At 51.2% G+C, this 23,951-nt stretch overlaps 1 protein-coding gene across 3 annotated transcripts in view; it reads right to left on the bottom strand.

Annotated features, from left to right (window-relative positions):
* tnip1 (TNFAIP3 interacting protein 1) overlaps positions 1-23,488 on the bottom strand; it is a 136,926-nt gene extending 113,438 nt beyond the window's left edge. Inside the window, exon 1 of one of the 3 annotated variants that reach the window (XM_059990665.1) lies at positions 23,349-23,488. The gene's annotated coding sequence lies outside the window, so the exon portion shown is untranslated. Of the gene's footprint in view, positions 1-22,908; positions 23,066-23,348 lie in introns of those variants that run through there. The other 2 variants (XM_059990664.1, XM_059990666.1) reach the window with 2 other exon arrangements.
* Between the last annotated feature and the right edge of the window lie 463 nt (positions 23,489-23,951).

Below are 23,951 nucleotides of genomic sequence, written 5' to 3'. Positions count from 1 at the left end.
ATCTCCCCTCATTCTCCTACTCTCCAGCGAAAAAAGTTTTAACCTATTCATCCTTTCCCTATAACTCAATTCCTCATAAAAATAAACTACCGTAGTTAGGAACTGAGGACAGTCTGGGGAGGAGGGAGGCAAGGAGTGTCCTTCATAGTGAGAGGTGGGGATTAGTAGACACGAGTCCAGTCTGATGCTCCTTTGGGGGGGTCTTCAGGTAGTTGTGGGGGCTGATCCAATATACAGGTGGATTCCCTGAATGGAGCAAGCCTGTGCATGACTTTGCTCAACATGGAGAGACTGATGTGCGGCCAGCCACCACACGACCCTTGACCTAGAGCGGGGTCAGGGTCCAGTGGCCTTCTGCGTCATCACCTTCCGCCAGTTCCACCGCTGAGCTCTTGGTGAGATTGCTCACCGTCTGAAACCTCCCCCTTGACGTTACCGCCATGGGTGACCCTACCAGGGGCTAAGCTCCAGGTGTCATAGCTTTCGAGATCTCACAAGCCTCTCCGCCACAAAATGGCAGGACAACGCACATACAGTCAAGATTACACACGAAGCTGCCAGAGTAAATGTGAATAACAGCTTCCATAAGGGTCAGAAACACAGCAGCTGATACTGGTCAATCCTGATGAAAGTCTCGGCCTGAAATGTCAACTACTTATTCCTCTCCATCGACCTGCTGAAATCCTCCAGCATTTAGTGTGTGTTGCTCTAGATTTCCAGCAGCTGCAGAATCTCTTGTGTTTACGTGGTAACACCACCACACTTCCCATTTAGATAGCCTCCAACGTGACAACATGAGCATCCATTTCTCCAACTTCCAGGAATTTCTCCCTTTCTCCATTCCCCTGGCTCCCCTCTCATCCGCCCTCTTTCCCTCACCTGCCAACTACTTCCCTCTGGCTCATCTTCCTTCTATGCACAACTCTCCTTCTATACAGTGGTCTTCCAGAAGGGCTGGAGGGCCTGTTTTTATCCTGTTGTGCTTTAAGACTGACAGAAAAATGAGGAGGAGGAGAATCTTTTGTTTTAAATGTAAAGAGGCAGTACCGTGTTGAGGGTGAGGCCCTTAACACTGTTGTTGAGCAAAGGGATCTGAGATTCCGAGTTTATGGCCCCTGACATGTTTGCCTTTGTTAGTTGATGCACTGAGTTCAAAAGTCAGGAAGTTATGATGCAGCGTTATAAAACTCTAGTTAGTCTGCATCTGGAGTACTGCATACTGTTCTGGGAAGGACGTTGAGGGCGCAGAGGTGATTTACCAGGATGCTACCTGGATTACAAAGCGTGTGCTATAATGAGAGACTGGAAAAAAACTTGGGTAGTTTTCTCTGGAGAGATGGCAGCTGAGGGGAGATCTGATAGAGGTTTATAAAATTACGTGAGCCACAGAAAAACATTCAGTATCTTTCTCCCAGGGTTGAAATGCCTAATACCAGAGGGCGTGCATTTAAGGTGAGAGGGGGTAATTTCAAAGGAGATATGAGGGGCAGGTTTTGTGTTTTTTTAAAGCACAGGGAGTGGTGGGTGCCTGGAATGGGGGCAGAGGCAGATACGTCAGCAACTTTTAAGAGACTTTTAGATAGACACTTGAATGTGAGAACAATGGACATTGTGTAGGCAGTAGAGATTAGTTTAGTTGGCCATCTGATTACTAATTTAATTGTTTTGGGACAATGTAGTGGGCCCAAGGCCCTGTTCATGTGCTGTACTGTTCTATATTAAGCAGACAGGAATATGGTTCCTCTCCTGAAAGTGAAGAGCAAAGAGAAAGAACAAACGGGAACTTTTAAAAGGGAAACTGGATGGATAACCATCGGCATGATATATGCAGGGAGACATGGAGTAGAAACATTTAGGGAGGTGTTCAAAAGAACCAACAGAGGCAGGTTAAGCAGCTTCTGTCATCTTTACTGTACTGTCACCAAACAATTGATACTACAGCGCATGATCATCACAGCAATATTTGATTCTGCCCGTCGTGCACCCTGGAGAACAAATCAAAGTAAATATAATAAAAATATATATAATTTAATATTATGTATTATAATCTGTTATAGCAATCAGGAATACTCTTCTCGCAGCAGGTATCGGGAGGGAGGTACAGGAGCCTCAGGACCCACACCATCCAGGCCGTGCTCTCTAATCACTGCAGGTATCGGGAGGGAGATACAGGAGCCTCAGGACCCACACCATCCAGGCCGTGCTCTCTAATCACTGCAGGTATCGGGAGGGAGGTACAGGAGCCTCAGGACCCACACCATCCAGGCCGTGCTCTCTAATCACTGCAGGTATCAGGAAGTAGGTACAGGAGCCTCAGGACCCACACCATCCAGGCCGTGCTCTCTAATCACTGCAGGTATCAGGAAGTAGGTACAGGAGCCTCAGGACCCACACCATCCAGGGCGTGCTCTCTAATCACTGCAGGTATCGGGAGGGAGGTACAGGAGCCTCAGGACCCACACCATCCAGGCCGTGCTCTCTAATCACTGCAGGTATCGGGAGGGAGGTACAGGAGCCTCAGGACCCACACCATCCAGGTCGTGCTCTCTAATCACTGCAGGTATTGGGAGGGAGGTACAGGAGCCTCAGGACCCACACCATCCAGGCCGTGCTCTCTACTCACTGCAGGTATTGGGAGGGAGGTACAGGAGCTTCAGGACCCACACCATCCAGGCCGTGCTCTCTACTCACTGCAGGTATCGGGAGGGAGGTACAGGAGCCTCAGGACCCACACCATCCAGGCCGTGCTCTCTAATCACTGCAGGTATCGGGAGGGAGGTACAGGAGCCTCAGGACCCACACCATCCAGGCCGTGCTCTCTACTCACTTGCAGGTATTGGGAGGGAGGTACAGGAGCCTCAGGACCCACACCATCCAGGCCGTGCTCTCTAATCACTGCAGGTATTGGGAGGGAGGTACAGGAGCCTCAGGACCCACACAATCCAGGGCGTGCTCTCTAATCACTGCAGTTATCGGGAGGGAGATACAGGAGCCTCAGGACCCACACCATCCAGGTCGTGCTCTCTAATCACTGCAGGTATCGGGAGGGAGATACAGGAGCCTCAGGACCCACACCATCCAGGTCGTGCTCTCTAATCACTGCAGGTATCAGGAAGGAGGTACAGGAGCCTCAGGACCCACACCATCCAGGCCGTGCTCTCTACTCACTGCTGCTATTGGACAAGAGATACAGGAGCCTCAGGACCCACAACACCACCTTCAGCAACAATTATTACCCTTCAACCATCAGGCTCCTGAACCAGCATGGATAACTTCATTTATCATAACACTGAACTGATTCCACAACCCATGTACTCACTTTTAAGGACTCTGAAAATCATGTTCTCAATATTTATTGCTGATTTATTTATTATTAGTATTTTCTCATTTTTTCTTTTTTGGTCTTTCAAACTTCAAAGTAAATTTATTGTCACCATGTACAACCCTGAAACTCAACTTTTGTGGGCATAATAAGTCCAAAACCATAAGAGAATCCATGAAAGACAACACCGACAGGGTGGACATCCAGTGTGCACAAGACAACAAACTGCAAATATAAAAATAACAATAATAATAAAGAAATAAACAATAAATATCCAGAACATGAGATGCAGAGTGTTGGAAGCGAGTCCATAGGTTGCGGGAACAGTTCAGTGATAGATGTGTGAAGTTGAGTGAAGTTATCCCCTCTGGTTCAGCAGGCTGATGGTTGAGGAGTAATAACTGTTCCTCAACTTGGTGGTGGGGGTCCTGATGCTCCTGATGGCAGCGGTGAGATGAGAGCGTGGCCTGGGTGGTGGGGTCTCTGATTATGGATGCAGCGGTGAGAAGAGAGCCTGGCCTGGGTGGTGGGGGTCCCTGACGATGGATGACAGCAGTGAGAAGAGAGCGTGGCCCGGGTGATGGGGGTCCCTGACGGTGGATGACAGCAGTGAGAAGAGAGCGTGGCCCGGGTGGTGGGGGTCACTGACGATGGATGTCAGCAGTGAGAAGAGAGCGTGGCCCGGGTGGTGGGGGTCCCTGACGGTGGATGACAGCAGTGAGAAGAGAGCGTGGCCCGGGTGGTGGGGGTCCCTGACGATGGATGGCAGCAGTGAGAAGAGAGCATGGCCCGGGTGGTGGGGGTCACTGACGATGGATGTCAGCAGTGAGAAGAGAGCGTGGCCCCGGTGGTGGGGGTCCCTGACGATGGATGTCAGCAGTGAGAAGAGAGCGTGGCCCGGGTGGTGGGGGTCCCTGACGATGGATGTCAGCAGTGAGAAGAGAGCGTGGCCCGGGTGGTGGGGGTCCCTGATGAGGGATGACAACAGTGAGAAGAGAGCGTGGCCCGGGTGGTGGGGGTCCCTGACGGTGGATGACAGCAGTGAGAAGAGAGCGTGGCCCGGGTGGTGGGGGTCCCTGACAGTGGATGACAGCGGTGAGAAGAGAGCGTGGCCCGGGTGGTGGGGGCCCCTGATGGTGGATGACAGCAGTGAGAAGAGAGCGTGGCCCGGGTGGTGGGGGTCCCTGACGGTGGATGACAGCAGTGAGAAGAGAACGTGGCCTGGGTTGTGGGGGCCCCTGACGATGGATGGCAGCAGTGAGAAGAGAGCGTGGCCCAGGTGGTGGGGGTCCCTGACGATGGATGTCAGCAGTGAGAAGAGAGCGTGGCCCGGGTGGTGGGGGTCACTGACGATGGATGTCAGCAGTGAGAAGAGAGCGTGGCCCGGGTGGTGGGGGTCCCTGACGGTGGATGACAGCGGTGAGAAGACAGCGTGGCCCGGGTGGTGGGGGTCCCTGACCATGGATGACAGTAGTGAGAAGAGAGCGTGGCCCGGGTGGTGGGGGTCCCTGATGAGGGATGACAGCAGTGAGAAGAGAGCGTGGCCCGGGTGGTGGGGGTCCCTGACGGTGGATGACAGCAGTGAGAAGAGAGAGTGGCCCGGGTGGTGGGGGTCCCTGACGATGGATGTCAGCAGTGAGAAGAGAGCGTGGCCCGGGTGATGGGGGTCCCTGACCATGGATGACAGCAGTGAGAAGAGAGCGTGGCCCGGGTGGTGGGGGTCCCTGACAGTGGATGACAGCGGTGAGAAGAGAGCGTGGCCCGGGTGGTGGGGGTCCCTGACGATGGATGTCAGCAGTGAGAAGAGAGCGTGGCCCGGGTGGTGGGGGTCCCTGACGATGGATGGCAGCAGTGAGAAGAGAGCGTGGCCCGGGTGGTGGGGGTCCCTGACCATGGATGACAGCAGTGAGAAGAGAGCGTGGCCCGGGTGGTGGGGGTCACTGACGATGGATGTCAGCAGTGAGAAGAGAGCGTGGCCCGGGTGGTGGGGGTCCCTGATGAGGGATGACAGCAATGAGAAGAGAGCGTGGCCCGGGTGGTGGGGGTCCCTGACAGTGGATGACAGCAGTGAGAAGAGAGCGTGGCCCGGGTGGTGGGGGTCCCTGACAGTGGATGACAGCAGTGAGAAGAGAGCGTGGCCCGGGTGGTGGGGGTCCCTGACGATGGATGTCAGCAGTGAGAAGAGAGCGTGGCCCGGGTGGTGGGGGTCCCTGACGATGGATGGCAGCAGTGAGAAGAGAGCGCGGCCCGGGTGGTGGGGGTCCCTGATGATGGATGGCAGCAGTGAGAAGAGAGCGCGGCCCGGGTGGTGGGGTCTCTGATTATGGATGCAGTGGTGAGAAGAGAGCGTGGCCCAGGTGGTGGGGGTCCCTGACGGTGGATGACAGCAGTGAGAAGAGAGCGTGGCCCGGGTGGTGGGGGTCCCTGACAGTGGATGACAGCAGTGAGAAGAGAGCGTGGCCCGGGTGGTGGGGGTCGCTGACGATGGATGTCAGCAGTGAGAAGAGAGCGCGGCCCGGGTGGTGGGGGCCCCTGATGGTGGATGACAGCAGTGAGAAGAGAGCGTGGCCCAGGTGGTGGGGGTCCCTGACGATGGATGTCAGCAGTGAGAAGAGAGCGTGGCCCGGGTGGTGGGGGTCCCTGACGGTGGATGGCAGCAGTGAGAAGAGAGCGCGGCCCGGGTGGTGGGGTCTCTGATTATGGATGCAGCGGTGAGATGAGAGCGTGGCCTGGGTGGTGGCGGTCCCTGATGATGGATGGCAGCAGTGAGAAGAGAGCGCGGCCCGGGTGATGGGGGTCCCTGACGATGGATGTCAGCAGTGAGAAGAGAGCGTGGCCCGGGTGGTGGGGGTCCCTGACGATGGATGTCAGCAGTGAGAAGAGAGCGTGGCCCGGGTGGTGGGGGTCCCTGACGATGGATGTCAGCAGTGAGAAGAGAGCGTGGCCCGGGTGGTGGGGGTCCCTGACGATGGATGTCAGCAGTGAGAAGAGAGCGCGGCCCGAGTGGTGGGGTCTCTGATTATGGATGCAGCGGTGAGATGAGAGCGTGGCCTGGGTGATGGGGGTCCCTGACGATGGATGGCAGCAGTGAGAAGTGAGCGTGGCCTGGGTGGTGGGGGTCCCTGACGGTGGATGACAGCAGTGAGAAGAGAGCGTGGCCCGGGTGGTGGGGGCCCCTGACGGTGGATGACAGCAGTGAGAAGAGAGCGCGGCCCGGGTGGTGGGGGTCCCTGACGGTGGATGCAGCGGTGAGATGAGAGCGCGGCCTGGGTGGTGGGGTCTCTGACAATGGATGCAGCGGTGAGATGAGAGCGCGGCCCGGGTGGTGGGGTCTCTGATTATGGATGCAGCGGTGAGATGAGAGCGCGGCCTGAATGGTGGGGTCTCTGATTATGGATGCAGCGGTGAGATGAGAGCGCGGCCTGGGTGGTGGGGTCTCTGATTATGGATGCAGCGGTGAGATGAGAGCGCGGCCTGGGTGGTGGGGTCTCTGACTATGGATGCAGCGGTGAGATGAGAGCGCGGCCTGGGTGGTGGGGTCTCTGATTATGGATGCAGCGGTGAGATGAGAGCGCGGCCTGGGTGGTGGGGTCTCTGATTATGGATGCAGCGGTGAGATGAGAGCGCGGCCTGGGTGGTGGGGTCTCTGATTATGGATGCAGCGGTGAGATGAGAGCGCGGCCTGGGTGGTGGGGTCTCTGACTATGGATGCAGCGGTGAGATGAGAGCGCGGCCTGGGTGGTGGGGTCTCTGACTATGGATGCAGCCGTGAGATGAGAGCGTGGCCTGGGTGGTGGGGTCTCTGACTATGGATGCAGCGGTGAGATGAGTGCACGGCCTGGGTGGTGGGGTCTCTGACTATGGATGCAGCGGTGAGATGAGAGCGCGGCCTGGGTGGTGGGGTCTCTGATTATGGATGCAGCGGTGAGATGAGAGCGCGGCCTGGGTGGTGGGGTCTCTGACTATGGATGCAGCGGTGAGATGAGAGCGCGGCCTGGGTGGTGGGGTCTCTGATTATGGATGCAGCGGTGAGATGAGTGCACGGCCTGGGTGGTGGGGTCTCTGACTATGGATGCAGTGGTGAGATGAGAGCGCGGCCTGTGTGGTGGGGTCTCTGACTATGGATGCAGCGGTGAGATGAGAGCGCGGCCTGGGTGGTGGGGTCTCTGATTATGGATGCAGCGGTGAGATGAGAGCGCGGCCCGGGTGGTGGGGTCTCTGATTATGGATGCAGCGGTGAGATGAGAGCGCGGCCTGGGTGGTGGGGTCTCTGATTATGGATGCAGCGGTGAGAAGAGAGCGCGGCCCGGGTGGTGGGGTCTCTGACTATGGATGCAGCGGTGAGATGAGAGCGCGGCCTGGGTGGTGGGGTCTCTGATTATGGATGCAGCGGTGAGATGAGAGCGCGGCCTGAATGGTGGTGGGGTCTCTGACTATGGATGCAGCGGTGAGAAGAGAGCGCGGCCCGGGTGGTGGGGTCTCTGATTATGGATGCAGCGGTGAGATGAGAGCGCGGCCCGGGTGGTGGGGTCTCTGATTATGGATGCAGCGGTGAGATGAGAGCGCGGCCCGGGTGGTGGGGTCTCTGATTATGGATGGACACTCTGTAGATGTGCACAGCTTGCCGGACTTCTCTTTCACATACTGTTTTGATTCTTTTGTGTTTCTTTTTATTTACTGTGAACGCCCACAAGAATATGAATATCAGTGTTGTAAGTGATAACATACATGTACCTTGATAATAACAAGGGGTCCGTGGACCCCAGGTTGGAAGCCGCTGCTCCATACGACTTTTGATACCTCAACTGCATCTATCTCCACAACCAGCCTAGGTAGGGTATTCCAGGCACCACTCACTCTACGCCATAAAATTTGCCTCTCATATCTCCTTTGAACTTCCTCCCCACCCCCCCACCCCCCCCCCCCCCCCGCCACCTTACATCATGGGTTCCCAACCGTTTTTATGCCATGGACCAATACTATCAAGCAAGGGGTCCGGGACCTCCCCTTACCTTCAATGCATTCCCTCTGGTATCAGACATTTCAACCCTGGGAAGAAGATACTGTACTCTATCTGTGCCTCTCATAATCTTATAAACCGCTATCAGATCTCTCCTCAGCCTCCACTATTTCAGAGGAAACAGCCCAAATTTGTCCAACCTCACATTTTAGCACATGCCCTCTAATCCAGGCGGCATCCTAGCAAATTGCCCACATCCTCTCGATATCTTTCTTATAATGTGGTGACCAGAACTGTTTGCAATAGACCAGATGTGGCCTAACCAGAGTTTTATAAAGCTGCAACACAACTTCCAGACTCTTGAACTCAGTTCGTCAACCCAGGAAAGGCAGGTACACCATATCTACATCACCCTATCAACCTGCGTAGCCAAGCATTGCCTGGATTAGAGGTTATGAGATGGGACAAACTAGGATTGTTCTTTCTGGAGCACCCGAGGGCAAGCGAAGACCTGATGGAGGTTTATAAATTCATAGCTTTGGGGTGGCACGGTAGCACAGCAGTTAGCACCAGGCTGAACAGTGCCAGCGATAAGATCGGGGTCCAACTCCCGCCACTGCCTGCAAGGAGCTGGTACATTCTCCCCGTGACCACCTGGGTTTCCTCAGGGTGCTCCAGTTTCCACCCACCGTCCAAAAATGTATGGTTACGGTTAGTACCTTGCGGGCACTCCACGTTGGCACCAGAAGCACGGCGACATTCGCGGGTGCCCCAGCACATCCTCGGACTGCATTAGTCACTGAAGCAAAACACCATGTTTCACTGTACATGTGACAAATAAAAGATCAGAAAGATTGTCTTTATCTTTAACTTTTCATGGAAGAGTACAGCACAGAAACACTATTCAGCCCACAAAGTTGTGCTAAACAAATTAAACTAGTAATGAAATTTCCAACTAAACTAATCCCTTCTGCCTACACAATGTCCATATCTGTTCGTTCCCTGTTCATTCACTTTTCTCAGAAGATGAATGTCAATGGGACGAGGCAGTTTAAATGGTTCGTCACAGACTAAATGGGCTGATGGGCCTGTTTCTGTACTGTAATTCTCTATGCCTGAAGGTTGTATATGACATATAAACTGTACTTCCATAATAAATTTACTTTGAGCCTCTTAAACAACACTGTCATATATGCAACACAAGAAAGTCTGCAGATGCTGGAAATCCATGGAGAACTCGGCATCTGTGGAAAAGCGTAAACATTCGATGCTTCAGGCCGAGACCCTTCTTCAGAAATGACTCCATTATATCTGCTTCCGTCATCAATGGTGGCTCATTCGAAGCATCCCCCCCACTCTGTGTAAAACAAAGTCGCACCCACCTCCTTCCCTCCCACCTTAAGTGTATGCCGTCTAGCACTGGATATTTCGACCCAAGGGAAAAGGCCAGCTGCTCACAAGTTATGGCAGAAGAGAGATAGTCCAAACATCTCAAAATATTTCAAACAGTTAAAGGGTTGCTTCATAGAACACAACATATTTGAGCTGTGCAAGAAAGAGAATGGTAATCGATTCCATGTCACATGAATTCTCTCTTCTCCCCTCTCCCATCGGGCAGAAGATACAAAAGCCTCAAACCACATCCCACCAGGCCCAAGGAGAGCATCTACCCCACTGTTATCAGTGAAAGCATGTCCCACCAGGCCCAAGGACAGCTTCTACCCCACTGTTATCAGTGAAAGCACGTCCCACCAGGCCCAAGGACAGCTTCTACCCCACTGTTATCAGTGAAAGCACGTCCCACCAGGCCCAAGGACAGCTTCTACCCCACTGTTATCAGTGAAAGCACGTCCCACCAGGCCCAAGGACAGCTTCTACCCCACCGTTATCAGTGAAAGCACGTCCCACCAGACACAAGGACAGATTCTACCCCACTGTTATCAGTGAAAGCACGTCCCACCAGACCCAAGGACAGCTTCTACCCCACTGTTATCAGTGAAAGCACCTCCCACCAGGCCCAAGGACAGCTTCTACCCCACTGTTATCAGAGAAAGCACGTCCCACCAGGCCCAAGGACAGCCTCTACCCCACTGTTATCAGTGAGAGCACGTCCCACCAGGCCCAAGGACAGTTTCAATCCCACTGTTATCAGTGAAAGCACATCCCACCAGGCCCAAGGACAGCTTCTACCCCACTGTTATCAGTGAAAGCACGTCCCACCAGGCCCAAGGACAGCTTCTACCCCGCTGTTATCAGTGAAAGCACGTCCCACCAGGCCCAAGGACAGCTTCTGCCCCACTGTTATCAGTGAAAGCACGTCCCACCAGGCCCAAGGACAGCTTCTACCCCACTGTTATCAGTGAAAGCACATCCCACCAGGCCCAAGGACAGCTTCTACCCCACTGTTATCAGTGAAAGCACGTCCCACCAGGCCCAAGGACAGCTTCTACCCCACTGTTATCACTGAGAGTACATCCCACCAGGCCCAAGGACAGCTTCTACCCCACTGTTATCAGTGAAAGCACGTCCCACCAGGCCCAAGGACAGCTTCTACCCCACTGTTATCAGTGAAAGCACGTCCCACCAGGCCCAAGGACAGCTTCTACCCCACTGTTATCAGTGAAAGCACGTCCCACCAGGGCCAAGGACAGCTTCTACCCCACTGTTATCAGTGAAAGCACGTCCCACCAGGCCCAAGGACAGTTTCTACCCCACTGTTATCAGTGAAAGCACGTCCCACCAGGCCCAAGGACAGCTTCTACCCCACTGTTATCAGTGAGAGCACGTCCCACCAGGCCCAAGGACAGCTTCTACCCCACTGTTATCAGTGAAAGCACGTCCCACCAGGCCCAAGGACAGCTTCTACCCCACTGTTATCAGTGAGAGCACGTCCCACCAGGCCCAAGGACAGCTTCTACCCCACTGTTATCAGTGAAAGCACGTCCCACCAGGCCCAAGGACAGCTTCTACCCCACTGTTATCAGTGAAAGCACGTCCCACCAGGCCCAAGGACAGCTTCTACCCCACCGTTATCAGTGAAAGCACGTCCCACCAGACACAAGGACAGATTCTACCCCACTGTTATCAGTGAAAGCACGTCCCACCAGACCCAAGGACAGCTTCTACCCCACTGTTATCAGTGAAAGCACCTCCCACCAGGCCCAAGGACAGCTTCTACCCCACTGTTATCAGAGAAAGCACGTCCCACCAGGCCCAAGGACAGCCTCTACCCCACTGTTATCAGTGAGAGCACGTCCCACCAGGCCCAAGGACAGTTTCAATCCCACTGTTATCAGTGAAAGCACATCCCACCAGGCCCAAGGACAGCTTCTACCCCACTGTTATCAGTGAAAGCACGTCCCACCAGGCCCAAGGACAGCTTCTACCCCGCTGTTATCAGTGAAAGCACGTCCCACCAGGCCCAAGGACAGCTTCTGCCCCACTGTTATCAGTGAAAGCACGTCCCACCAGGCCCAAGGACAGCTTCTACCCCACTGTTATCAGTGAAAGCACATCCCACCAGGCCCAAGGACAGCTTCTACCCCACTGTTATCAGTGAAAGCACGTCCCACCAGGCCCAAGGACAGCTTCTACCCCACTGTTATCACTGAGAGTACATCCCACCAGGCCCAAGGACAGCTTCTACCCCACTGTTATCAGTGAAAGCACGTCCCACCAGGCCCAAGGACAGCTTCTACCCCACTGTTATCAGTGAAAGCACGTCCCACCAGGCCCAAGGACAGCTTCTACCCCACTGTTATCAGTGAAAGCACGTCCCACCAGGGCCAAGGACAGCTTCTACCCCACTGTTATCAGTGAAAGCACGTCCCACCAGGCCCAAGGACAGTTTCTACCCCACTGTTATCAGTGAAAGCACGTCCCACCAGGCCCAAGGACAGCTTCTACCCCACTGTTATCAGTGAGAGCACGTCCCACCAGGCCCAAGGACAGCTTCTACCCCACTGTTATCAGTGAAAGCACGTCCCACCAGGCCCAGGGACAGCTTCTACCCCACTGTTATCAGTGAAAGCACGTCCCACCAGGCCCAGGGACAGCTTCTACCCCACTGTTATCAGTGAAAGCACGTCCCACCAGGCCCAAGGACAGTTTCTACCCCACTGTTATCAGTGAAAGCACGTCCCACCAGGCCCAAGGACAGCTTCTACCCCACCGTTATCAGTGAAAGCACGTCCCACCAGACACAAGGACAGATTCTACCCCACTGTTATCAGTGAAAGCACGTCCCACCAGACCCAAGGACAGCTTCTACCCCACTGTTATCAGTGAAAGCACCTCCCACCAGGCCCAAGGACAGCTTCTACCCCACTGTTATCAGAGAAAGCACGTCCCACCAGGCCCAAGGACAGCCTCTACCCCACTGTTATCAGTGAGAGCACGTCCCACCAGGCCCAAGGACAGTTTCAATCCCACTGTTATCAGTGAAAGCACATCCCACCAGGCCCAAGGACAGCTTCTACCCCACTGTTATCAGTGAAAGCACGTCCCACCAGGCCCAAGGACAGCTTCTACCCCGCTGTTATCAGTGAAAGCACGTCCCACCAGGCCCAAGGACAGCTTCTGCCCCACTGTTATCAGTGAAAGCACGTCCCACCAGGCCCAAGGACAGCTTCTACCCCACTGTTATCAGTGAAAGCACATCCCACCAGGCCCAAGGACAGCTTCTACCCCACTGTTATCAGTGAAAGCACGTCCCACCAGGCCCAAGGACAGCTTCTACCCCACTGTTATCACTGAGAGTACATCCCACCAGGCCCAAGGACAGCTTCTACCCCACTGTTATCAGTGAAAGCACGTCCCACCAGGCCCAAGGACAGCTTCTACCCCACTGTTATCAGTGAAAGCACGTCCCACCAGGCCCAAGGACAGCTTCTACCCCACTGTTATCAGTGAAAGCACGTCCCACCAGGGCCAAGGACAGCTTCTACCCCACTGTTATCAGTGAAAGCACGTCCCACCAGGCCCAAGGACAGTTTCTACCCCACTGTTATCAGTGAAAGCACGTCCCACCAGGCCCAAGGACAGCTTCTACCCCACTGTTATCAGTGAGAGCACGTCCCACCAGGCCCAAGGACAGCTTCTACCCCACTGTTATCAGTGAAAGCACGTCCCACCAGGCCCAGGGACAGCTTCTACCCCACTGTTATCAGTGAAAGCACGTCCCACCAGGCCCAGGGACAGCTTCTACCCCACTGTTATCAGTGAAAGCACGTCCCACCAGGCCCAAGGACAGTTTCTACCCCACTGTTATCAGTGAAAGCACGTCCCACCAGGCCCAAGGACAGCTTCTACCCCACTGTTATCAGTGAAAGCACGTCCCACCAGGCCCAAGGACAGCTTCTACCCCACTGTTATCAGTGAGAGCACGTCCCACCAGGCCCAAGGACAGCTTCTACCCCACTGTTATCAGTGAAAGCACGTCCCACCAGGCCCAAGGACAGCTTCTACCCCACTGTTATCAGTGAAAGCACGTCCCACCAGGCCCAAGGACAGCTTCTACCCCACTGTTATCAGTGAAAGCACGTCCCACCAGGCCCAAGGACAGCTTCTACCCCACTGTTATCAGTGAAAGCACGTCCCACCAGGCCCAAGGACAGTTTCTACCCCACTGTTATCAGTGAAAGCACATCCCACCAGGCCCAAGGACAGCTTCTACCCCACTGTTATCAGTGAGAGCACGTCCCACCAAGCCCAAGGACAGCTTCTACCCCACTGTTATCAGTGAGAGCACGTCCCACCAGGCCCAAGGACAGCTTCTACCCCACTGTTATCAGTGAAAGCACGTCCCACCAGGCCCAAGGACAGCTTCTACCCCACTGTTATCAGTGAAAGCACGTCCCACCAGGCCCAAGGACAGCTTCTACCCCACTGTTATCAGTGAAAGCACGTCCCACCAGGCCAAAGGACAGCTTCTACCCCACTGTTATCAGTGAAAGCACGTCCCACCAGGCCCAAGGACAGCTTCTACCCCACTGTTATCAGTGAAAGCACGTCCCACCAGGCCCAAGGACAGCTTCTACCCCACTGTTATCAGTGAAAGCACGTCCCACCAGGCCCAAGGACAGCTTCCATCCTGCTGTTATCAGACTTGAAGGTTCCCTAGTACGATAAAATGGATTCTTGACCTCAATGCCCTTGTGCCCACAGGACTATCTCTGTAACGCTTTATTCTGCATTCTGTTATTGTTTTCCCTTGTTCTACCTCACCATTCCATCGTAAAGAAATGATCTGTAGTGATGGTTCAAAGTTCAAAGTAAATATATTATTAAAGTACATCGATGTTACTATATACAACTCTGAGATTCATTTTCTTGTGGGCATATCAACAAATCCATAGTACAATAATAACCACAAAATAATCAATGAAAGACCACACCAACTTAGGCGTTGAATCAGTGTGCAAAAGACAACACACTCTGCAAATATAAAAAGGAGAAAATAGTAATAATAAATAAGTAAGCAATAAATAATGAGAACATGCCTCCAAGAAGACCACAACCTTGCTGTGGTTTGGAAGATTTCAAGCCTCAATGACGCAGAGAGAGATGCTGGCTGGAGTCTGGATTTTATGCTTTGGCTCTTGATAGGCTCACGCAAGCTGAACAGGTCAAAGGGCAGAGACAAGACCACAAGTGGTCCACTAATCCTTCAGATTCGGGGGTTCAGCTCTGGCTAACAACCCTGACTGGTAAAACAAAAACCTTTAGGGAAACAGCAACGAAGGATCCTTCTACATCCGAATGGCCAAGACAGACAGAGGAGGAGGACCTTCATTGCTGCCCTAAATGCCAGCAGGATAACGGGCAGTAAGTTCTGAGCACACAAGGTGAAGAGTCCTTGAACATGAGCCATAGAATGTGAGGACATTTCAGTGACGGGGTGAGTCAAGTTGCTTGGTATGCAGAACTAACTTTTTCACTGTACCTTGGTACACATGATAAATTTATCAAATTAACTTAATTTACTTTTTCACAGCGCTGATCAATTTTCCATTTGATAGTTGATCTACTATAGTGAATACGATGTACTTTTGTGTGCACATACAGTGAAAAGCTTTTGTTAACGTGCCATCCAGACAGATCATTTCATACGTAATGACATCAAGGTAGTATAAAGGAAAACAGAATGCAGAATAAAGTGTCACAGTTACAGAGAAAGTGCAATGCAGGCAGACAATAAGGTGCAAGGTCATAACGAGATAGATTGTGAGGTCAAGAGTTCAGCTTTTAGCCTGTGACAAGTCCGTTCAAGTGTCTGACAACAGCAGGATAGAAGCTATTGGTTATACGAGGATGGGGTGGTGGGGATGAGGCAGGGACAGAGCAACACAGAGAAAACATGGAGCTTGGTAGAAGGAATAAAGGTACTGACTATTTTCTAAACAGGGAGCAAATTCCCTGAAGGTTAACTTGTAGGTTCAGTTGGTGGTGAGGAAGGCAGATGCAACGTTAGCATTCATTTCAAGAGGACTAGAATATAAACGCAAGGACGTGATGCTGAGGCTTTATGGTCAGACCACACTTGAAGTATTGCGAGCAACTTTGGGCCCCTTATCTAAGAAAGGATGTGCTGGCATTGGAGAGCGTCCAGGCGTGGTTCCTGGGAACGAAAGGGTTAACATAGGAGGAGTGTTTGATGACTCTGGGTCTGTAGCTACTGGAGTCTCGAACAATGAGGGGCAATTTCATTGACACCTATCACATATTGAAAGGCCTAGATAGAGTGGATGTTTCCAACTGTGGGGGGAGTCTAGGATCAGAGGGCACAGCCTCAGAGTAGAAAGACATCCCTTTAGAACAGAGATGAGGAGGAAGTTCTTTATTCAGAGGCTGGTGAATCTGTGGATTCATTGTCATAGATGGCTGTGGAGGCCAAGTTATTTGGGTATATTTAAAACGGAGGTTGATAGGTTCTTGATAAGCAAAGGAGCAAATGGGAAAATCAAGAACACAGGGACCCCTGTGGAAAGTGAGCGTTCAAGCAGCAGTAAATGTGGAACTCTCCACTTGAGTAGGCAGCTGACAGTCAAAATACATTAGCTGAAAGTCACTGGACTTTTGGTAAGATACTAGAGTTCGTCATAAGACAACTTGAACTTAAGTTCACCTGTGAACAGGAGGGCAGCCTCAAGGGGTTAAACAGTCTCACCACTCTGTTTTCAATAATCCCTTGAGAGTTCTAAGAGCAGCAGAGGATTTGTAGTTACGAGAATCTCTCCGAAAAGCCCTTTGCTGTACCACGGGACGTGGACAGAAACCTCGACTCGGTGTCCATGGGATCTTGTCGTCAAACAAACGAAGGGGAAACCGTCACGTTCTCACGGCAAGATGGCCAACCACCATATCTACCATCACTTCATCAATGTCAGAGAGTGAAGCAGGCTCACCCGCACAGTGAATTAACAGGGAAAACTCCACAAGGGCTGGTTACGAACCAATACAATCACTCAATCTCATGTTCCGTGCTCTGGGTTCACTGGGATTCAGGGAAGGACAGAAGCTTTTAAGGTAGCGTTTCCCAACCTGGGGACACGGACCCTCACTTCATGGTGAGAGTCCCCAGTGTACAAAAAGTTAGGAACTCCTGCTTTAAGGGACATTTTCTGAAATTGCAGATGGAGTCATAATACACTACAGCGCAGAAACATGCCCTTCAGCCCATCTTGTCTGTGCCGAACCATTAATCTGCCTATGCGCAAACAAAGCCATTCAATAAAATGGGAGCAAGCAAAAGGCCCCTTAGCCATCAATAAGATCACAGCCTCCTCTCCACGTGTTTCTGGCTTTTTCCCCTCTGTCTGCCTCCAGCTCACATTCTTTTGAGGATTAGTTTTATTTGTCACATGTTGCTATAGCGGGGGAGTCTAGAACCAGGAGGCCCAGCCTCAGAATCGAGGGACATCTATTTAGAACTGATGAGAAGTAACACATTGCTTGTGTCAACGACCAGCACAGTCCGAGGATATGCTGGCTACAGCCAACGTATTGCCACGTATTCCAGTGCCAACACAGCGCGTCCACAACTTAACCCTAACCCATACGTCAATTCTCGGTCGCCAGCCTTTCTATTGGACAAGGGAGTCGCGTAGGGAGCAATCCCTACGGAAAGCAGAAAGAGGGAAGGAGGGAAAGATGTGCTTGGTAGTGAGATTCCATTGGAGGTGGCGGAAGTTACGGAGAATTATACATTGGACCCGGAGGCTGGTGGGGTGGTAGGTGAGGACAAGGGGAACCCTATCCTGAGTGGGGTGGCGGGCGGATGGGGTGAGGGCAGATGTGCGGGAAATGGGAGAGATGCATTTGAGAGCAGAGTTGATGGTGGAAGAAGGGAAGCCCCTTTGTTTAAAAAAGGAAGACATCTCCTTCGTTCTGGAATGAAAAGCCTCATCCTGAGAGCAGATGTGGTGGAGACGGAGGAATTGTGAGAAGGGGATAGCCTTTTTGCAAGAGACAGGGTGGGAAGAGGAATAGTCCAGGTAGCTGTGAGAGTCTGTAGGCTTATAGTAGATATCAGTAGATAGGCCGTCTCCAGAGACGGAAAGATCAAGAAAGGGGAGGAAGGTGTCGATAATGGACCAGGTAAATTTGAGGGCAAGGTGAAAGTTGGAGGCAAAGTTAATGAAGTCAATGAGCTCAGCATGCGTGCAAGAGGCAGCGCCAGTTTGTTGTTTTTTACATAGATTACGGTAGGTCCACCATATGACTAATGAAACTCCTCATCAGTTCTAAATAGATGAACCTCGATTCTGAGGCTGTGCCTCCTGGTTCTAGATTCCCCCGCTACAGGAGACATCCTTTCCACATCCTCTGTATCTAGGATCTAGGTTCAAAGAGATCCCTCCTCAGTCATCTGAGCTCCAGTCAGCATAGGCCCAGTCATCAAACACGTCTCATACTTCAACCCTTTCATTCCTGGAATCATTAGGCAGGTTAACTATTACGTACAACATAGAACAGTACAGCGCAGGCCCTTCGGCCCACATGTTGTGCCACCTTTTAACATACTCCATTAATCTAACCCTTTCCTCCCACATAGCCCTGCTTTTTTCTACCATCCATTTGCCTATCTAAGAGTTTCTTAAATAACCCGAATGTATCTGCCTCTACCACCACCCTGGCAATGTGTTGCACACACCTGCCACTCTGTGTAAAATACCCACCTCTGACATCCACCCTACACTTTCCACCAATCACCTAAAACTATGCCCTTTTGTATCTGCCATTCACGTCCTGAGACTGAACACAATAATCCAAGAGTGCTTATTCTATAGATACAATTCCATATGCCTCAGGTGCCGTCGTCCACATGTTGTGCCCTGTGCAGAGTGACACCCCTCCCTCACACTCATGTCATCATGAGCCTGGTCATATGACATGGGTGAGCATGGTCTAAGACCACGGTTGTTCTTGGCAAATTTGCCATTTGCCATTGCCTTCTTCTGGGCAGTGTCTTTACAAGATGGGTGACACCAGTCATTATCAAAACTCTTCAGAGATTGTCTGCCTGGTGTCAGTGGTTGCATCACCAGGACTAGTGATCTGTACCGGCTGCTCTGATAGCTTCACGTGACCCTAATGGGGGGGGGAAGGGGCTACACCTTGCCCAAGGGCGACCCCCAGGCCAGTAGAGGGAAGCAGCACCTTACACCTCCTTTGGTAGAGACGCATCACCATCCCATCACCCAACAGCTATAATATTAAATTTTAAAAGTCCATAAAAACAGGTTTTATGCCTCATCTTTGACTTCCAATGATCCTTTGAATCAGAAAAGCACCAGAATCCAACAAGGACTACCTCTACTCACATCGGGGGGCAATGAAGATTCCTGAACAGACAATGAACTCATCAACGCTACCTCAGTATTTTTGTTCTCTTTTTACACAACTTATTTAATTAATGTTTTTATATACAACTGTTCCAGTTAATTGGGCCATTGGTTAATTGAGGAAGCAGCTTACTTGGGACAACTCGCAAAGAACAAAAACAAATGAAAAGAACAGCTGGGAGACCGTTAGTTTATTTGGCACATGTTGCCACTTAATTGGGATAGGAGGCTGGTGCCAAACAGTTCCTCACTAGCATTACCCATGTGCACTTGTGTGACCATCTACACTGTTCCTAGGGAAGTTTTTCAAACATCACTTGTGTTTGTTTGTGTTCAAAAAGCAGTGACTTTTTTCACTGATGGTTGGAGAGAAATAATTGGTAAGGCAATTCAGAACTGTTTTTCTAACTGCAGTTTCAAGCATTCAGACTGGGAGATGCCAGAAACAGCCAGGAACGAATACGAAAACAATTTCACTACTTCAACAAATCAGGCACTACGAAGAATTTGAAGGTATCAACAATCATCTTAAATGTTACGATGAAATGAAGATTTGGAGATTAACAGTAGTTTGTACTTTTTATATCTTTATAACTATTTCCATGAAACTGACTATTTGGCCAGCCACTTAATTGGGCCAATATTTACCGGTCACAGTGTGTCCCAATTAACCAGAATCCACTGTATATCTTATTGTAGCTTATCGTACTTTTTATGTATCACATGGTACTGCTGTTGCAAAACAACAAATTTCACGTAATATGTGAGTGACAGTAAACCTGACTGTGATACCGAAGCCAAGGGGATGGGTGGGCTTTCAGCTGGTGATGAATATTACCTCCTGCTTTTGAGCAGTTAGCCAGAATCTGAACACGCTAGGATCAACTTCCACTCCAGTTTGGATCCTTCAAAAACACCGACAATCCACAACAAGGGAGAGACTGAAACTATGGGGGGGGGGGGGGGGGGTAAACCTTTCCCCTGCACACAGAGTCAAGTCAGCTTTACTGCCATTTAACTACATACATGTAGTTATTGTCATGTATGTAATGCGTATAATCATACAATGCATATAGAAACACGGCGTTTCTTCAAACCAGGGCATAAAGCACGGATGTACGCAAAACACACATTCCACACAATCACTTATACAGGTAAAGATAAAATCTACAGATGAAGCACACATAAATAATAAAGTTCAATAAGATTAACTATTGTAAGGCGCAGAACAGATTAACCGATGACACTTCGAATGGGATGTGGCAGGGAATTCACGCCTAATGGCCTGAGGGAAGTAACTGTTTCCAATCCTGACTGTTCTCATCTTTAGGCATCATAGTCTCCTGCCTGATGGTAGGAAGTCAAAGAGGATGCTGGATGGATGGGTGAGACCTTTAATAATACTAAGGGCCCTGCGTACACAGCGCTCCTGACAAATGTCCGTGGTGGACGGTAGGGAGACTCCTATGATGCTCTCAGCCATTCTCACAGTCCTTTGTAGGGACTTCCGGTCTGACACTCGACTGCATCCATACCAGATGGAGATGCAACTTGTCAGAGGACGGTGGGTACACGTAGCGAGCTGGCAGAGGAAGGGTTTGGGGGGGGGGGGGTGGCGCCACAGTAGCATAGCAGCTGGTGGGATGACATGACAGTTCAGGAGCTCAGAGTTCAATTCTGGCGCTGTCCATAAGGAGCTGGAACGTCCTCCCAGTAGAATGCGTGCATTTCCTCCGGGTGCTCCCAGTTCCTTTTCCCAATTCAAGGATTACTGGTTCGTAGGTTAATTACTCATTGTAAATTGTCCTGTGATTAGGTTAGGGTTAAATCGGTGGGCTACTGGGCTGGAAGGGAACAGTATCTCTAACTAAACTACATCTAGAAGACATTTAGAGAGCTACAGGGACAGGAAATGTTCAGAGGGACCAAGTACAGTCATATGATCAGTATGGACGAGTTGGGCCGAAGACTCTATAACTCTATAAACATCCTAAACTCCCTCCCCAGCAGCACCGTAGGTGGACCTTTACCATAGCTTTGAAGAGCTGACAGAGGCATCAGTTCCAAGGCATCTCAAAACCACACTCCAGGCCAATGAGGATATTGAACTTGAGGTGCAGTTAGTAAGTGCTGCTTGTCAACTGGATTGACTGATCCAGGCCCCGCCAGCTCCTCAGCTCTGAAAGGTCCCATCGGGGGGGGGGGGGGGGGGGGGGGGGGGGGGGGGGGGGGGGGGGGGGGGGAAATTCACACACAGACACAATGCTGCAGGAACCCAGGATCCGGCAGCACCTCTGCAATGGAACAAACGGTTAACGTCTTGGGCCAAAACCCTTCTTCAGGACCGGAAAGAAAGGGGGAAGAGGCCAGAAAAAGAAGGTGGGGGGAGTGGAAGGAGATGTGAGACCAGGTGGAGTGGGGGAGGGGAAGTGAGAAGCTGAGAGGTAATAGGTGGAAGAGATAAAGGTCTGAAGAAGAAAGAAGCTGATTGGAGAGAATAGACCATGGGAGAAAGGGAAGGAGGAGGGGCATCAGAGGGTGGTGCTGGGCAGGTGAGGAGAGGGGAACCGAAATGGGGAAGGGAGGGGGAAGATTACCAGAGGTTTGACAAATGTAATGTTCATGTCATCCTCCCAGTGGGGAGGAATTCTCCCCCCAGTTTCCTGGCCAACAGTTATCTCTCATCCACTGATCACCAATCAACTCTGTTTGTGGGATCCTACTCTGCGAGTACTGCCTTGCACCACATCACAACAAAGAGGAAAGGCCACTCTGAGGTTTTAGAAATGCAAATTCACTCAGAACATTTAACTCTTTCCTCCACCGTACCTTTCACTAGATGATTCTGTTGCAAACACCAAGTTTAAAATAGCTTCTTCTCCTCCACTCTCAATGAGCACTACCTCACAATGTTTCACTTTCTTTTTGCACTATTTAATATACGTCTTACTGTAACCTATAGGTTTTTAAATATTTTATGTAATGCTGCTGCAAAACAACAGATTTCACATCTGCCAGTTGTGATTCCGATTCAGAGTCCAGGTCTCACCTGCCGATCTCCCATGTTGTGACAAGTTAGATTTCCTTCACCCTACCAACATCTCCTCTGCCCTTTCCTCTGAAATTCCTTTCCTAATCCCGCCTTCTCCTCTCCCACTTTCCTAACTCTGTAAGATAGTAAAATAAAATTCCCTCTGCAACCAAGAACCAAAACAAGATAACCGAGAGACCATTTCGAGGGGAGGGTAGCAAGCTTCCCAGAGTAACACACACACACAGCTGGAGGAACTCAGAAATCGGACAGCATCTATGGAGCAGCTAACCTCAACTGTTAGGGACCAAAACCTCTTCACCAGAATGTTGAATTGAGATGTTAAGCCTTTGATTCAGTTGACCGCGCCTGTCAACTCCTGTTTCGGAGCCCGAGGGGGTGTGGGAAGGGAGGAGAGGGTGGAGATTCTTCTTGCATTCCCTAAATCGCTGGACATTCTTCAATCCTCCGGGATCATCTCACGGACTCTCTCCACCCTCCGGGATCCCCGTCCTCTGCTCAGTCGGGGTTTGATATCTCGTGATATCTTGGACCCAACGCTGGAACTATACCAAAGGGTGGACAATCAACAAGGCATTCGGCCCGTCTAGCTGGTGTACGCACAAACACACACACATACATTGCATTGCACGACCAAAGGACGCCCGGCGGCGGTACAAAGCCCAGCCCTGGCATCTTCGCCAACCTTCTCCTTACCTCCTCCTCCCCTCAAGCCAACCCCATACCATACCTGGCTCCTTTCCGATGCTCCGGCTGCCTGGCGATGCGGACCGAGTAGGGCCAGTCCTACGGGAGCCGGCGCCTGCGCACTCTCACCCAGGGAATCCCCCCACCTTGGCACGCGCTTCCTCGTCGACGTCAAACCGTGGTGATTGGCAGGCGGAGTCCACCAATCAGAGTGAAACCCCGGGGGGGGGGGCGAGGAGGCGGGCCCTCCGCGTTTAAAAGTCAGTTTCCGGGTTTTATATAATTAATAACAAAATACTAAAAGGAAAATGTTTGCAAAAGCATCTGCTTTTAAGAAAATGAGACAATAGGATAATACAATTACAAGTTACTCTTCAAAACAGCCTCACTCTACGTGTTGTATAATTTACAAGGCAATTTCAAACAAAAGCTTTTCGCAATTATTTTTTCCAGTTCATTCCAGAGTGGGAAACCAAAACTGACCTCCGTTAGCAGGCTGTGATGTAATGACTTGCACGAATGAAATCGCTCTTCAGTACTTTGTCACTGATTGCAAAGAATTTCCTCGCATTGAGGTAAATCACCCTCTTCCTTTCCCCCTCCGCTTTTTTGTTTTACGCAACGCTGGTCGGCGAGGGTTATGAAAAGCGCCCGAGATATCTTTCTCACAACTTCCTGCCGACTGCAAGAGTTTCCGCAGAAACATTTCGAAACAAAGAAGGCGAAGGAAACTATTTCATAACTGGTCGAATTACAAATGTTCTCTTCGGGAATAAAAAAAAACCTTTTGTCCTCCCAACCCCTCCCCCCACCGCGAAACACCTGCAGTTATGGTGCTGCGTATTTTTTCCTCGGCTTCACGATGACTCTTCATCTCATGTTCTCCATATTAATTGTTTATTTTTTTCTCTCAGCTCAAGTTGGTGAAACCTGAGGTACGCGCATAGCCAAACACACTAATTTCTCAATTGCTAGGTACCTTCTAGTGGTGTGTAGTATAGCGGTTTTCTGGAGATTCAGATAAATATTACTGTGTAGGCCGAATTATTTAATGCTATTGTGTGGATATTACTATCGGGACAATAT

Source organism: Hypanus sabinus, chromosome 15 (genome assembly GCF_030144855.1).
Source record: "Hypanus sabinus isolate sHypSab1 chromosome 15, sHypSab1.hap1, whole genome shotgun sequence".
NCBI classification, from domain to species: domain Eukaryota; kingdom Metazoa; phylum Chordata; class Chondrichthyes; order Myliobatiformes; family Dasyatidae; genus Hypanus; species Hypanus sabinus.
The sequence above is the reverse complement of the archived record's forward strand: the minus strand, read 5'-3'. Positions and strand labels throughout refer to the sequence as shown.